The 16,755-nt window shown below is 45.9% G+C and overlaps 1 protein-coding gene and 1 long non-coding RNA gene across 3 annotated transcripts in view; one reads left to right on the top strand and one right to left on the bottom strand.

Moving 5' to 3' along the window:
• LOC125640968 (rho GTPase-activating protein 7-like) overlaps nucleotides 1-16,755 on the top strand; it is a 154,305-nt gene that overhangs the window by 30,668 nt on the left and 106,882 nt on the right. The gene's annotated exons all lie outside the window — the stretch shown is intronic.
• The window catches only part of LOC142072971 (uncharacterized), a 54,931-nt gene that overhangs the window by 15,471 nt on the left and 22,705 nt on the right, over nucleotides 1-16,755 (bottom strand). The window contains exon 2 of the long non-coding RNA XR_012669606.1: nucleotides 4,768-4,873. This is a non-coding gene — a long non-coding RNA (uncharacterized LOC142072971). The remainder of the gene's footprint in view (nucleotides 1-4,767; nucleotides 4,874-16,755) is intronic.

Raw genomic sequence — 16,755 nt, 5'->3', positions numbered from 1 at the left:
ACAGCAGGGAACAAAGGCTTAGCCTTTTATATTGAGCAAACCAAACCATTCTGGAAGTCCATTCAGTTGTTCATTGTGGTAGCGGACAGAATGAAAGGTCTCCCAGTCTCCTCCCAAAGGATTTCATCATGGATCATGTCTTGCATCCGAGAATGCTATGACCTGGCAAAGATGCCTGTCCCTCCGCTCACAGTGCACTCCACCAGGGCACAGGCTTTGTCGGCAGCATTCCTGGCACATGTTCCCACCCAGGAAATTTGCAGAGCAGTGACGTGGTCTTCCATTCATACATTCACATCGCCAGCAGGACAGAGATGATGCAGCTTTTGGTAGAGCAGTACTTCAGTCTGCAAACATTTACGCTCTGAGCCTGCCTCCAAAACTTAGGCTTGGAAATCACCTAATTGGAATGGACATGAGCAAGCTACTAATGTTCTCATAACTGTTGCTCGAGATGTGTTGCTCATGTCTTTTCCAATACCCACCCTCCTACCTCTCTGTCGGAGTAGCTGGCAAGAAGGAACTGAGGGGGTCGTGGGTCAGCAGGGCCCTATATTGAGCACCATGAAGGCACGACTCCAGGGGGCACCCAGGCCGACCTGACGGATGCTGCTAGAGGAAAAATCTTCCGGCTGCCGTGCACGCACACTTAATTGGAATGGACATGAGCAGCACATCTCGAAGAACAGTTATGAGAAGATTAGTAACTTGTAAATCAGCGATGGATAATGATACATCCCTCCTACACAGAGGTGTTCTGAGGCGACATCCGTGAATAGTTGGAGTTGCTCAAGTACTACACTGGTAGTGGGCATATAACATGCTAGATAGATAGGTTAAGCCCAGGGCCGTCCTTACCCATACGCAAAGCACGCAGCTGCGTAGGGCACCTGGAAATTTGCCCTGCGTAGCTGCGTGCTCCCCAGGCCCCCGCCTCTGCTCTGCCCCAGCCCCGTCCCTTCCCCGCCCCCGCTCCCCTGAAGATTGCAGCCAGGCCCGACCCTGCACTCACCGCATTGTAAGCGGGGGACCTGGCCCCAGGCCTTCATGGGGGATGGGGGCTGGCCACTTCCTATGGGAAGTGGAGTGACCCGGCACCAGCCTGCTCCCCTCCCCTGGCTCCCAGGCTTGTGGGGAGGGGAGAACCGCCCCCCCAGCACTTGCTGGAGGCGCAGCTGGGAGCCAGGGGAGCGGAGCAGGGTGGGGCCGGGTCACTCCACTTCCCGCAGGAAGTGGCCAGCCCCTCTTCCCACCCCCCCCCGTCCCCCACAGAGGCCTGGGGCCCCACACAGAGCCCACATGGAGGCCTGGGGCCAGCCCCCACCACTCCCGCCCATGGAGGTCTGGGGCCCCACACAGCCCCAGGAGCTGCGTAGGGCACCAAAATAGCTAGGGACAGCCCTGGTTAAGCCCTTGTTCATTGAGGACCCTGCGCCCCTGGAGCAGTGCATGTTGAAAATTCTAATATTGTGGACTGGATTACTCCAAGGCAGTTCAAGGAGCAATCTGGACTGAGCTAATGGGGCAACCTAAAGGTTGGCCTTACTTCGTCCTCCTTAACACCATACATTTGAATGCAAAAATGCACCTCGAATAGCTCCAAAATGACTGAATGGACTTGCCTTGTTGCTTATTGTCATTAATCTTTGAATCTTTCTTTAATCCCTCTTGGCCTGTAATCAAATATGCAAAATTTCAGCTGAAAGAGAGACTGGTTCTGAAAATGGAGTAAGTGAAAATGGATAGTTAGAGCAAGGCCTAACCAAAATACATTTCCTTCCGTAAGACCCCAAAACTGACATTGGTGGTTTAGATAAAATGGAACTCGGTTTTGAGCCACGACTGGTTTGGGGTTTCATTTTGCAGAACCAGCTCACAGCTTCTTGATAAAAAGTGTCTATCTGTTACAATTGAATGTTCTCTGTGTGTGACTCTTTTTTAATTGCAAAAAGAAATGTAATGTAGTGATTGTTTAAAAATGGAAACTATCTTCAGTACAGAATGCAGCTCAAGTGCAAAAGCACCAGATCTACCATATTTTTTTTCTTCACCTTTTCAAACTTTTATCCCTTTCTTTATGACTGATTTAAATTATAAGCTCCCTGGGGCACAGATCAGTCTCTATTATGAATCCATACCATCCACATATATGGCACAGTAGAAATCATATTATGATTATGTTGCTGATACTGATTCTGACCACAGTAGAAATCATATTATGATTATGTTGCTAATACTGATTCTGACCAGCTATTCGCAGTCATTGTGGCTCCTCATGAATAATGCAGAGAAAAGGAAATGGCAAGTCAAAAGTACTGAAGAGATGTGAAGAATTACTTGGAAGAGGCTGAAACTTTTGGAGACATTTCAATGAACTGTATTTCTTTTTTCCATCTTTTCATGGAGGGATTCTCCACCCAGCCATGGGTGGGTCCTGACATTTCTGTTTAAAGCCAAACATGCAATCTTATAACCTTAGTTTCCTTAAAGCTGGATTTACATTGGGTGGCTTTTTAGGGGCTCTTATGTTTTCCATACAGGACAGTAATACATTTCAATTCACTCTTCACATGGAAGGTAGGAGGAGGTTTACTCTCTTTCTTTGTCTAGTCTATTCTTTCAATCTTGTTCCATCTAAGGGGGAGTAAGGCATGTCAGTGGAAAAAGGAGGAAATGGTAAAGGCTAACAATGTGGGGGGTATCCGTCCTGACCTTGATGGAATCCTGATACAGTTCACACTTACCTTACTGGTAGAGGGGACGGGAAGTTTAACAATGACAGAATGTGTGGTACTAAAAAAATTAACGTGATAAATAGAGACAATGAAATCCAATACTCCAGCTTCTGAAATGTTACAACAAAATCTAATTTCTTATGCATCAGTGTAATAGAATTTAAGGGCTTTTCCATTAACATTAAAAGCAGATTCTTCCTCTAGAGGGTAGCAGTTACCTTCTCTCCAGGAGTCAGGCCAAGGAAAATGCATAAAGCATTTGATATTGATTTATATAAATATGACTTTGGCTTTCATCGGACTTTCCTGCAGTAATTAAAAAGCAAATCTATAAAGGGTATGAAAGCTAAGAAATACTCAGCACTAATGCAAGCACTACTTGAATGATACTTTAGAGATATCTCGTGGTTTTGTTGTTGTTTTTTAACCTCTCACAGCTCTATTAGCCATAAAGTTCCAGGGACTGGCAGAGAAATGGAAGTCACAAATTGAAGAGTATCCTTGGTTTTATTAAACAAATATATAGTGCCCCACTGAAAATATCAACTCCAGGATGTGCTGTCCTCACACGGGGAGGGAGGCGAGAGAGCAGGAGGGAAGAACAGCTAAGGTTTCCAAAGTGAAACAGAACTGGGATTGCTTTAGGACAGTGGTTCTCAACTCGGGGTATGTGTACCCCTGGGGTACGCAGAGGTCTTCCAAGGGGTACATCACATCTATATATTTGCCTTGTTTTACAACAGGCTACATAAAAAGCACTAGCGAAGTCAGTACAAATTAAAATTTCATACCGACAATAATTTGTTTGTACTGCTCTATATACTATACACTGAAATGTAGGTACAACATTTATATTCCAAATGTTTTATTTTATAATTATATGGTAAAAATGAGAAAGTAAGTACTTTTTCTGTAATAGTGTGCTGTGAAACTTTTTTATTTTTATGTCTGATTTTGTAAGCGAGTAGTTTTTAAGTGAGGTGAAACTTGGGGTATGCAAGACAAATCAGACTCCTGAAAGGGGAAGAGTAGCCTGGAAAGGTTGAGAGTCACTGGTTTAGGACACAGAGTGTCTCCTCATCAGAAATGAAGGGCTAAAGGAGTGCAGAGTGACTGCCATTAAGGGATCATCTAATCTGTCACTGCCTGAATGGATAAGGACCTCCCTAGGCACATAAATATAATTAGGGTGAAGAAAACTATTTAGCTGGCTTTGAACAAGAAGATCACAAAGCAAGTGAGGTTAATGTGAGACATGGAAGTGGGTTGTAGTGTGGGAATTGCAGCATGTGTATTCCATCAGGGAAGGCTAATTGACTCTTGGGAAAATATAAACACTAGAAAGAAAATCAAACTAAAACATTAGCCTGAACACTAATGCTACTTGCTAAAGAATGATGGAAAATGAATGATCTCAACACGGAAAGAAAGAAATTAAGGGTGGAAGCTGCAGCTGTTCTGTGTTTGGCATGGCAAAGGTGGTTCTATGTCTCCTCTACAGCCTTATGCCTGAGTGGTGCAAAGCAGGAGAGGGTGCCTGGGGACGGGAAAGGAATGGGGCAGAATCTGATGCTAAGATTTTGTCTTTAGTGTCTAAGCAGATCTGCTTTTGTTCACTCTTTGGAGGAGTCCAGGAACATGATTTTCTTTCCTATCCATCATTTTGTCTTCTCTTTCTCTGGTGGGGCTATGGATTGGCAATGCAGCTAGTGCTGGTGCTGCTGCTACCAATGTTACACTGCGCTCTTTTCCTGACTCTAGAAGTTCTCCTGGCTTTTCTAACAGTTCATTCAGTGGAGGAGGAAGAGTGGGAACGAATTACGGACAGGGTGTTGCTATCCTGATAAAATATGCAGTAGCATGTGTCCTCTTGATAACCCAGCATTACTCCCAATTCCTCTCTCCCCCCAGTGAGGAGACAGAGGTATTTTTTAGAATCCATTTTCTATATCGGCTTGTTTGATATACTGAGATCCAGTAACTGCCCCCTCACTTGTAATCCCCTGCCATTGCATTTGAATTTGATATTCACCTTCACTGTTCCGTGCTGGACTCTCATAGAGCATTGCTGACTGTTATAATGGTTGCTGTATTCTACCCCAGAAGTGGTTGCATTGCCATGAAGCGCCACACAATTCCTGTATGGAAAGTAAAGAGAGAAAACAATGTCTAGCTGTTATATCACTGTTCAAGAAATCTGGACTCTGTTCCTGGCATTGCCAAAGGCTTGCTTCGTTGTACTGGACAAGTCTGCAATCAATTTTCCATATGTAAAATGAAGAGAATACTTACCTACCTTGCAGAGGTGTGTTAGGTAATTCATGACTTCTTTAAAACATTGTGAGCTCTTTGCACAGAAGGTGGAAAGCATTAAATGTGCTGTGTTCTTTGAGCCATATGCCAACTGTGATAAATATCAATGAAATATTCTAGAGTTTCCAAAGGAAATTAACTTGTAGCCCTCCTCAGCTGCAATATCACAAGGTTATAACACCCAATATAACCTAGATCATCCAGCTTGATTGCATGTTACTGGACTTTTGTTTTGGCAAATTGATAGCAAAAGCCATAGCAGAGAATAAATGTGCATTTATCACCCTTCTCCTCACCGTAAACTAAACCTCTCCACTTGCAAATGCTCTTTGGCCAAGTACTGACTCAATTTATTTCTCATCAGTTTGAGTCAGCCTGGCTGCATGCCATGGAGTATTATAGTTATGATGACATGTGATTAGCTTGCAGCACTTGAGAGCCAGGATTGAGGGCCCATTGTACAGGCAGGGTTTCTAGGAAATGGAATTTATATCTTTTCCCCCCCAAGTAGAACAATACATATTTTTTTAGCAAATGAGTGAAGTGATCAAATAAGCTAAACATCTCAAAGAGGATAATAGAGTTACGTTGCCAAACAGTCACATATAGGAGAACATTTTGGAATTGACCTATAATGCAATAAATTAAGTGCAAATCAAGGAGACGGAATGCCTGTTTTAATACAGGAAAAGCCAATAAATAGGCACAAATTCCTTACCCAGACACCACCAGATCACCAAGATTTTATGTTGTGAGGTCAAGAGTGTATCCATGCTCCATGGGCAGGATTGTTCCAGAATCCTGCCCATCCCTCCCCCACAACAGAACTGCAATGTTTTCAGGGCAAGCAGGCCCCTCCACAGTCAGAGGGGAAGGAACAGGATTTGGCAGTTGTGGGATACGTGTGGGAGTTAGACATTTGTAATGAATAAATAACTTTCAGAAGTGGTTACCTTTTACTGTAAAAAAAGTTGGAGGAATAAGGAACAATTTGACAGACTGGCAGTGCTGATAGTTTTCATGAGTTTAATGAGTCCCCAGCTTCTGGACTCCTCACATTGTATGAGAATCTCAGCTTTCGTATGTCTAAAATATTCTTTTCTAGACCACATGATTGCAGAGAAAAGTTAGAAAATGTGAAGCGAGTGCATCCAAACAGCTCAGAAACTAGAAGGCAAATAAAACCAACTCAACATTTATTATTTTAAAACATCTCAGGAGTTTCAAGCTAATGTCATGCCTTTTGGGGGGAGGCAGGCTTGTGATTTTTTAATGTTTGGGATGGGCCAACATCATAGCTGTTTCATTAGTGGAGCTCCGGAAATAATGTTTGTTGGCAGTTCTGAAAAATAAAAATAAATTGTTTTTGGTCAACCCGAAAATTAAATTTTTCTGAATTTTTGGCAAATAAAAAAAAATGCATTGGAGCGAACAAAGCATTTCATTTAGATTTCAACACTTTTATGTTTTTTTCATTTTTAAAAATGGAATTGAAGGAAATTCCAAAACAAAAAGTTGTTCAACCCAAAAAATCAAAATGTTTCATTTCAAAAATGTTGAAATGTTTCAACTTTTTTGAAATATATTGGGGGGGGGGGAGGAGAGGGGTTTGTTTTGTTTTACCAGTACAATTCTCTGAAATTGACACACATTCCTTACATGTTCTGTTGACACACATCTGTATTTTTTTACAGAAAAAAGTTTTGGAGGAAAAATTTTGTCCAGCTCTATTCATTACCAGTCAGTGATGAGGCAGGTGGCAATGTAGAAATGCAGAGAGGCCAGTCAGCATTACATGCAGAGCGGTCTGTGTTTGTCTGGTAATAGCTTGGTCCCAGTTTGCTTTACTGAACCCCTGGTCTCATGCCAGGCTAAGACCCTTCTGAAACCTGACCTTTCTCCAGTTCCACTCATCGTACTACAGTAACCTCTCAGACATGGGTTAGCAACTGCTCTTATTTCAACATGTAAAATTGTGATTCATTAGTCGATTTCCCTGGTTTTAGCTATCTAACTTCATTTGACTAAGAACTTCTGGTACACTGTAGCCATTCCATTGGTGATGCAAACTGTATGGACTAAATCTCTTTGAAATGTATTCTGGCTTGTATAGCATAAGTCATTGATGGTTCATGAAATGGAGCTAGCTCTGAAACAGAAGGCAAAATATGAAAACGATCCCTTGTAAAAGGAAAGAAATAGAGCTGGATGTGATAATATGTGAGAGGAAAGACGATAATTAACCCTTTGGCCACTGTTCCCCAATGCCAGCCTTGTGTGGCAGAGTAGAATACATCCACCTTCTGTGAAGAGTTTATATAGCACCAACATACCCCGGTCATCTGCGGGCAGAATCAAACTGACTGTTAGCTAAGGCTGTAGAGCAGACTCATTTTCTCTCTTTAAGTGGTCTGGATACCACTAGATGGGACAGAAAACCACACCCAGGAGGGTTTCATTTACATAGCCATTAGAGCTAGTCAGATACTAGGAACTATTGGTCCATTAAATAAATCATTTGAGGAAAAAGGAAAGCTGTGTCAAACAGTGAATTGGCCAAATTGTATTCAACCCTATCTAGTGCCAATGAAACATTAAAGCCAGAATACACGGTCCATGGGCCAGCACTAGGGGTACATTTTACTTAACATGTATGTTGTAAAGGGAATATTACTGTACTCTCTTGCCTCTTACTGCTGTGAGGAAAGCAAGAGATATCAATCATCTAAGTACATATATTGCCCTTTGGCCATAGTATCTGAGCACCTGAGCCATGAAATCTTGGCTTCACTAATGCTCCCTTAATAAAAACTTCCAGGACATCCAGTTATGACATAATCTTGAGGAAAAATATAGGCCTGCATGCAAACTGGAATGAAGATTGTTTCATCTGGTATAATGGAAACCATAAGTTTCACTGGTATTCAACCATCCAAAGTCTCAGAAATATGAACAGGAATCAATGTTTTGTTTAAATAACCCACTGAACTCGAGAAACAAAAACATGATTTAATCTAAAATCCATTTCATAAGGAGTGATTCATCCAGCAAACTCCCTGTCCACTCTGCATTAGACCATAAGCCAGGGGAGCAGGGTTAATGACTCACTTATTTCATTTTGCAATCACATGCAGATGGCAGAATCTCACAGAGAGATGCAGCTCTGCATAGTTGGTGAGAGGTACAAAAGGAGACTTAGCCTAGAGGAACTCAGGTTGGGGATGCTTATAAACCAAAGGCTAAGGCTTGGTTTTCAAAGCTGTATATAGAGAACTGTTGAGAGAGAAAGAGAGAGACATCAAAAGGAAGAAACCATATCAGTAGGAAAGGACATTAAATCAGAGGGTAAATGATACATATGTGGGTAAAGATAACCTAGAAAAGCAGGTGTTTGGGGCCAGATAGCCTTGTCCTAGTGTTAGAGGTCTAGATTCGCAAAGAAACTGAGGGTACATCTACAGTGGAATAAAAGACCTGCAGCCTGGCTGTGGCTGGCCCAGGTCAGCTGACAGGCTCAAAGGGCTAAAAATTGTTGTGTAGATGTTTGGGCTCTAGCTGGAGCCCAGGCTCTGGGACCATTCCCCATCATGGGGTCCAGAGCTCAGGCTCCAGTCTGAGCCCCAACGTCACAGCACTTTTATGGCCCTAGGGCCTGAGTCAGCTGACCCCAGGCAGCTGTGGGTGTTTAATTGTTGTGTAGATGTACTGTTAGGTGTGGTGATGCTGTGCCTAACCTTTAGGTGCCTAGAAAATCACTGGGATTCACAAAGCCTGGGTTAGGTGCCTGGGCAAAGAATGAGATAGGCAGCTCAGAATGGGATTCACAAAGGCCAGCACACTGGATGATCCTTGCCTAAGGCAGCCAGTGGGAAATGCTAAGCCCCACCCCACCCCTCTCATAGAGATAGGCACCTAAGGGTATGTCTACACTACGGAATAAGGTCGAATTTATAGAAGTCGGTTTTTTAGAAATCGGTTTTATAAATTCGAGTGTGTGTCCCCCCACAGAAAATGCTCTAAGTGCATTAAGTGCATTAACTCGGCGGAGCGCTTCCACAGTACCGAGGCAAGCGTCGACTTCCGGAGCGTTGCACTGTGGGTAGCTATCCCACAGTTCCCGCAGTCTCCGCTGCCCATTGGAATTCTGGGTTGAGATCCCAATGCCTGATGGGGCTAAAACATTGTCGCGGGTGGTTCTGGGTACATATCGTCAGCCTCCCGTTCCCTTCCTCCCCCCGTGAAAGCAAGGGCAGACAATCATTTCGCGCCTTTTTTCCTGAGTTACCTGTGCAGACGCCATACCATGGCAAGCATGGAGCCCGCTCAGGTAACCGTCACCCTATGTCTCCTGGGTGCTGGCAGACGCGGTACGGCATTGCTACACAGTAGCAGCAACCCCTTGCCTTGTGGCAGCAGACGGTACAGTACGACTGATAGCCGTCATCGTCATGTCTGAGGTGCTCCTGGTCGCCTCTGTGAGGTCGATCAGGAGCGCCTGGGCAGACATGGGCACAGGGACTAAATTTGGAGTGACTTGACCAGGTCATTCTCTTTAGTCCTGCAGTCAGTCCTATTGAACCGTCTTATGGTGAGCGGGCAGGCGATACGGACTGCTAGCAGTCGTGCTGTACCATCTTCTGCCGAGCAGTCATGAGATGTGGATGGCATGCAGTCCTTCTGCACCGTCTGCTGCCAGCCAAAGATGTAAAAGATAGATGGAGTGGGTCAAAACAAGAAATAGACCAGATTTGTTTTGTACTCATTTGCTTCCCCCCCCTCCCCTGTCTAGGGGACTCATTCTTCTAGATCACACTGCAGTCAAGGTGCAGCGAGGTAAATCTAGCCATGTATCAATCAGAGGCCAGGCTAACCTTCTTGCTCCAATAAGGACAATAACTTAGGTGCACCATTTCTTATTGGAACCCTCTGTGAAGTCCTGCCTGAAATACTCCTTGATGTAAAGCCACCCCCTTTGTTGATTTTAGCTCCCCGAAGCCAACCCTGTAAGCGCCCCTCCCAGCGTCAGAGCAATGGCAAACAATCGGGCATCTGAGAGTGCTGTCCAGAGCAGTCACAATGGAGCGCTCTGATGGGGCTAAAACATTGTCGCGGGTGGTTCTGGGTACGTGTCGTCAGGCCCCCGTTCCCTCCCTCCCTCCGTGAAAGCAAGGGCAGACAATCATTTCGCGCCTTTTTTCCTGAGTTACCTGTGCAGACGCCATACCACAGCAAGCATGGAGCCCGCTCAGGTAACCGTCACCCTATGTCTCCTGGGTGCTGGCAGACGCGGTACGGCTTTGCTGCACAGTAGCAGCAACCCCTTGCCTTCTGGCAGCAGACGGTGCAATACGATTGGTAGTCGTCCTCATCGTGTCCGAGGTGCTCCTGGCCGCGTCGGCTGGGAGCGCCTGGGCAGACATGGGCGCAGGGACTAAATTTGGAGTGACTTGACCAGGTCATTCTCTTTAGTCCTGCAGTCAGTCCTATTGAACCGTCTTATGGTGAGCAGGCAGGCGATACGGACTGCTAGCAGTCGTACTGTACCATCTTCTGCCAGGCAGGCAAGAGATGAGGATTGCTAGCAGTCGTATTGCACCATCTTCTGCCAGGCAGGCAAGAGATGGGGATGGCTAGCAGTCGTACTGTACCATCTTCTGCCGAGCAGCCATGAGATGTGGATGGCATGCAGTCCTTCTGCACCGTCTGCTGCCAGCCAAAGATGTAAAAGATAGATGGAGTGGGTCAAAACAAGAAATAGACCAGATTTGTTTTGTACTCATTTGCCTCCTCCCCTGTCTAGGGGACTCATTCCTCTAGGTCACACTGCAGTCACTCACAGAGAAGGTGCAGCGAGGTAAATCTAGCCATGTATCAATCAGAGGCCAGGCTAACCTCCTTGTTCCAATAACAACGATAACTTAGGTGCACCATTTCTTATTGGAACCCTCCGTGCAGTCCTGCCTGAAATACTCCTTGATGTACAGGCACCCCCTTTGTTGATTTTAGCTCCCTGAAGCCAACCCTGTAAGCCGTGTCGTCAGTCGCCCCTCCCTCCGTCAGAGCAACGGCAGACAATCGTTCCGCGCCTTTTTTCTGTGCGGACGCCATACCACGGCAAGCATGGAGCCCGCTCAGCTCACTTTGGCAATTAGGAGCACATTAACCACCACACGCATTATTCAGCAGTATATGCAGCACCAGAACATGGCAACGCGATACCGGGCGAGGAGGCGACGTCAGCGCGGTCCCGTGAGTGATCAGGACATGGACACAGATTTCTCTGAAAGCATGGGCCCTGACAATGCATGCATCATGGTGCTAATGGGGCAGGTTCATGCTGTGGAACGCCGATTCTGGGCTCGGGAAACAAGCACAGACTGGTGGGACCGCATAGTGTTGCAGGTCTGGGACGATTCCCAGTGGCTACGAAACTTTCGCATGCGTAAGGGCACTTTCATGGAACTTTGTGACTTGCTTTCCCCTGTCCTGAAGCGCATGAATACCAAGATGAGAGCAGCCCTCACAGTTGAGAAGCGAGTGGCGATAGCCCTGTGGAAGCTTGCAACGCCAGACAGCTACCGGTCAGTTGGGAATCAATTTGGAGTGGGCAAATCTACTGTGGGGGCTGCTGTGATGCAAGTAGCCCACGCAATCAAAGATCTGCTGATATCAAGGGTAGTGACCCTGGGAAATGTGCAGGTCATAGTGGATGGCTTTGCTGCAATGGGATTCCCTAACTGTGGTGGGGCTATAGATGGAACCCATATCCCTATCTTGGCACCGGAGCACCAAGCCGCCGAGTACATAAACCGCAAGGGGTACTTTTCGATAGTGCTGCAAGCTCTGGTGGATCACAAGGGACGTTTCACCAACATCAACGTGGGATGGCCGGGAAAGGTGCATGATGCTCGCATCTTCAGGAACTCTGGTCTGTTTCAAAAGCTGCAGGAAGGGACTTTATTCCCAGACCAGAAAATAACTGTTGGGGATGTTGAAATGCCTATATGTATCCTTGGGGACCCAGCCTACCCCTTAATGCCATGGCTCATGAAGCCGTACACAGGCAGCCTGGACAGTGGTCAGGAGCTGTTCAACTACAGGCTGAGCAAGTGCAGAATGGTGGTAGAATGTGCATTTGGACGTTTAAAGGCGCGCTGGCGCAGTTTATTGACTCGCTTAGACCTCAGCGAAACCAATATTCCCACTGTTATTACTGCTTGCTGTGTGCTCCACAATATCTGTGAGAGTAAGGGGGAGACGTTTATGGCGGGGTGGGAGGTTGAGGCAAATCGCCTGGCTGCTGGTTACGCGCAGCCAGACACCAGGGCGGTTAGAAGAGCACAGGAGGGCGCGGTACGCATCAGAGAAGCTTTGAAAAACAGTTTCATGACTGGCCAGGCTACGGTGTGAAAGTTCTGTTTGTTTCTCCTTGATGAACCCCCCCACCCCTTGGTTCACTCTACTTCCCTGTAAGCTAACCACCCTCCCCTCCTCCCTTTAATCATTGCTTGCAGAGCCAATAAAGTCATTGCTGCTTCACAGTCATGCATTCGTTATTCATTCATCACACAAATAGGGGGATGACTACCAAGGTATCCCAGGAGGGGTGGTGGAGGAGGGAAGGAAAATGCCACACAGCACTTTAAGCACAGCACTTTAAAAGTTTACAACTTTAAAATTTATTGAATGACAGCCTTCTTTTTTTTGGGCAATCCTCTGTGGGGGAGTGGCTGGTTGGCCGGAGGCCTCCCCACCGCGTTCTTGGGCGTCTGGGTGTGGAGGCTATGGAACTTGGGGAGGAGGGCGGTTGGTTACAGAGGGGCTGCAGTGGCAGTCTGTGCTCCAGCTGCCTTTGCTGCAGCTCAACCATACACTGGAGCATACTGGTTTGGTCCTGCAGCAGCCTCAGCATTGAATCCTGCCTCCTCTCATCACGCTGCCGCCACCTTTGAGCTTCAGCCCTGTCTTCAGCCCGCCACTTACTCTCTTCAGCCCGCCACTTACTCTCTTCAGCCTTCCACCTCTCCTCCCGGTCATTTTGTGCTTTCCTGCACTCTGACATTATTTGCCTCCACGCATTCGTCTGTGCTCTGTCAGTGTGGGAGGACAGCATGAGCTCGGAGAACATTTCATCGCGAGTGCGTTTTTTTTTCTTTCTAAGCTTCACTAGCCTCTGGGAAGGAGAAGATCCTGTGATCATTGAAACACATGCAGCTGGTGGAGAAAAAAAAAGGGACAGCGGTATTTAAAAAGACACATTTTATAAAACAGTGGCTACACTCTTTCAGGGTAAACCTTGCTGTTAACATTACATACATAGCACATGTGCTTTCGTTACAAGGTCGCATTTTGCCTCCTCCCACCACGTGATTTTGGTTGAATGCCAGCAAACATACACTGCAATGCTTTGTTCTACAGTGATTCCCCAGTACGTGTTGCTGGCCTGGAGTGGTAAAGTGTCCTACCATGAAGGACGAAATAAGGCTGCCCTCCCCAGAAACCTTTTGCAAAGGCAGAACCGCAAATGCCAGGGCAAAGTAATCCTTTCACATGCTTGCTTTTAAACCATGTATAGCATTTTAAAAGGTACACTCACCAGAGGTCCCTTCTCCGCCTGCTGAGTCCAGGAGGCAGCCTTGGGTGGGTTCGGGGGGTACTGGCTCCAGGTCTAGGGTGAGAAACAGTTCCTGGCTGTCGGGAAAACCGGTTTCTCCGCTTGCTTGCTGTGAGCTATCTACAACCTCCTCATCATCATCTTCTTCGTCCCCAAAACCTACTTCTGTATTGCCTCCATCTCCATTGAAGGAGTCAAACAACACGGCTGGGGTAGTGGTGGCTGAACCCCCTAAAATGGCATGCAGCTCATCATAGAAGCGGCATGTTTGGGGCTCTGACCCAGAGCGGCTGTTCGCCTCTCTGGTTTTCTGGTAGGCTTGCCTCAGCTCCTTCAGTTTCACGCGGCACTGCTTCGGGTCCCTGTTATGGCCTCTGTCCTTCATGCCCTGGGAGATTTTCAGAAAGGTTTTGGCATTTCGAAAACTGGAACGGAGTTCTGATAGCACGGATTCCTCTCCCCAAACAGCGATCAGATCCCGTACCTCCCGTTCAGTCCATGCTGGAGCTCTTTTGCGATTCTGGGACTCCATCATGGTCACCTCTGCTGATGAGCTCTGCATGGTCACCTGCAGCTTGCCACGCTGGCCAAACAGGAAATGAGATTCAAAAGTTCGCGGTTCTTTTCCTGTCTACCTGGCCAGTGCATCTGAGTTGAGAGCGCTGTCCAGAGCGGTCAGAATGGAGCACTCTGGGATAGCTCCCGGAGGCCAATACCATCGAATTGTGTCCACAGTACCCCAAATTCGAGCCGGCAACGTCGATTTAAGCGCTAATCCACTTGTCAGGGGTGGAGTAAGGAAATCGATTTTAAGAGCCCTTTAAGTCGAAATAAAGGGCTTCATTGTGTGGACGGGTGCAAGTTTAAATCGATTTAACGCTGCTAAATTTGACCTAAAGTCCTAGTGTAGACCAGGGCTTAGTCTGGGCTGCAGGGAGGCACCACCTTCTAGTTGGGATTCTCAGCTGTGGTGTTAGGCTCCATTTTGGCAAAAAGGTGGGGATGTGGGGAGGAGCTTCCCTCTAAACTTTTAACCCAGGGCTTAAAACACTCACCTGGAATGTGGGAGATACCTGATTCAAATCCCCTTCTTCCCCTGAGATGGGAGAAGGGATTTCAACAAGGATCTGCCACCTCTCACATGAGTGCTCTAGCCACTATGGGATATTCAGATGTGCGGCGCCCTCAGTCCCATCTGTTGAAGCTGTTCCACTGTAGGTAAATAATTTAAAAAGTCATTGGAGTAGGGGGACTGGATCCTGTGTCTCCCAGGGGTGTTATCTAACCACCACCACCACACTACAGCATCATTCTTGTGCATCTGCGTGCTCTCCCTTCCCCCCAGTGATGCTTTCATTATTTATCCGCAGTGCAATTTCAATGCTGGGTGAGAGAGAGTGTGAGCGAGCATGATTCATTCAGACATTCATAAATTCCAAAGCCAGAAGGGACCACTATGATCATCTAGTTTGAGCTTCCTCCTGTGTAACACAGGCCATAGAACTTTCTCCAAAATAATTCCTAGAGCAGATCTTTAAGAAAAACATCCAATCTTGGTTTAAAAATTGTCAGTAATGGAGAATCCACTATGGCCTTGGTAAATTGTTCCAATGATTAATTACCCTCACTGTCAAAAATGTACACCTTATTTTGAGTCTGAATTTGTCTAGCTTCAGCTTCTAGCCATTGGATCATATTAGACCTTTCTCTGCTAGATTGAAGAGCCCATTATGAAATATTTATTCCCCACATAGATACTTATAGACTGCAACCAAGTCTCCCCTTTACCTTCTGTTTGTTAAGCTAAATAGATTGAGCTCTTTTAGTCTCTCACTATAAGACATGTTTTCTAATCCTTTAATCATTCTCATGGATCTTCTCTGAGCCCTCTCCAATTTATCAGCACTTTTCTTGAATTGTGGCACCAGAACTGGATACAGTATTCCAGCAGCAATCACACTAGTGCCAAATACAAAGGTAAATAACTTCTCAACACCGACTCAAAATTTCCCGGTTTATGCATCCCAGGATCACATTCGCTCTTTTGGCTACAGAGTCACATTGGGAGCTCATGTTCAGCTGATTATCCACCATGACCCCCAAATCTTTTTCAGAGTCACTGCTTCCCAAGATAGTCACCCATCCTGTATGTATGACCTAAATTCTTTGTTTCTAATCATTCTTAATAATGATGGATAGACCTGTTGAGATGAAGTAGATAAATGGAAGACTACAGGATGAAATGGGGAAGCTTTGGACACTGGTTCTGCTGAAAGTTCCTTTTAAATCCATAGGAAGCTAGCTCATTCTCTGATGGTTACAGTGGGAAAATGGCTCTTTTGGGAGGACTTTGTGCCTTGAGTGGAGCTGCTAGTGTAGGTTAATGAAGGTTTCTGGCAGCAAAGAAGTTGGATGGGATGGGACTTTTCTCTAGCATAAATCCTGACCTGCCCCCTTCACAAAATCCTCATTTGATTCCAGAGTTCCTCATTGTTAGGTGTCTCCTTGCAGCTTGTTCTCAGCCTGACCTTTATTATTATTAATCATATTTATTATGGTAGGGTCCCTTTGTGCTAGGCACTGAACACATAAATAATAAAAAGAAAGTCTCCGGCCCAAAGAGCAGTCACAGTCTGAACATGCAGGGCTTTGGATGGATTGGTGTTGTCTTGCATGGGAGCATTACGAGAGAGTTTAGGAAGTGGGAGGGGGCTGGTCACTGTTTGGAGGTGAGGCAGGTAATAGTCAAAGAAAAGGAGAGTACAATGGTTAAAGCGGATTGCTCTGGCCAAGAGGCCAGTCTTTCGTGTTGGCTTTTTTGCACCTTGTCACATTTGGGTTTTAGTAAGAAATGCCAATGTGTACAGCAATATCTAAGAGAGAATTATAACAGCATAGGGCATTGCTACTATAAGATGTGATGGCCTTTCGACAACATTTGGTGTAAGATATCCTCATTCTTCCAGCATTACTTTACCACTCCTAATGGTACAAAATAAAAGCAATTGGAAACATATTAATTTGACAGAGCCATGTTGTATTCATTTTAGGACAGGGCCAGTAATATCAATTTAATTTCCAATTGAGTTAGTA

The sequence above is a fragment of the Caretta caretta genome, chromosome 8 (genome assembly GCF_965140235.1).
Source record: "Caretta caretta isolate rCarCar2 chromosome 8, rCarCar1.hap1, whole genome shotgun sequence".
NCBI lineage: Eukaryota > Metazoa > Chordata > Testudines > Cheloniidae > Caretta > Caretta caretta.
This window is presented reverse-complemented; position numbering and strand designations above follow the sequence as displayed.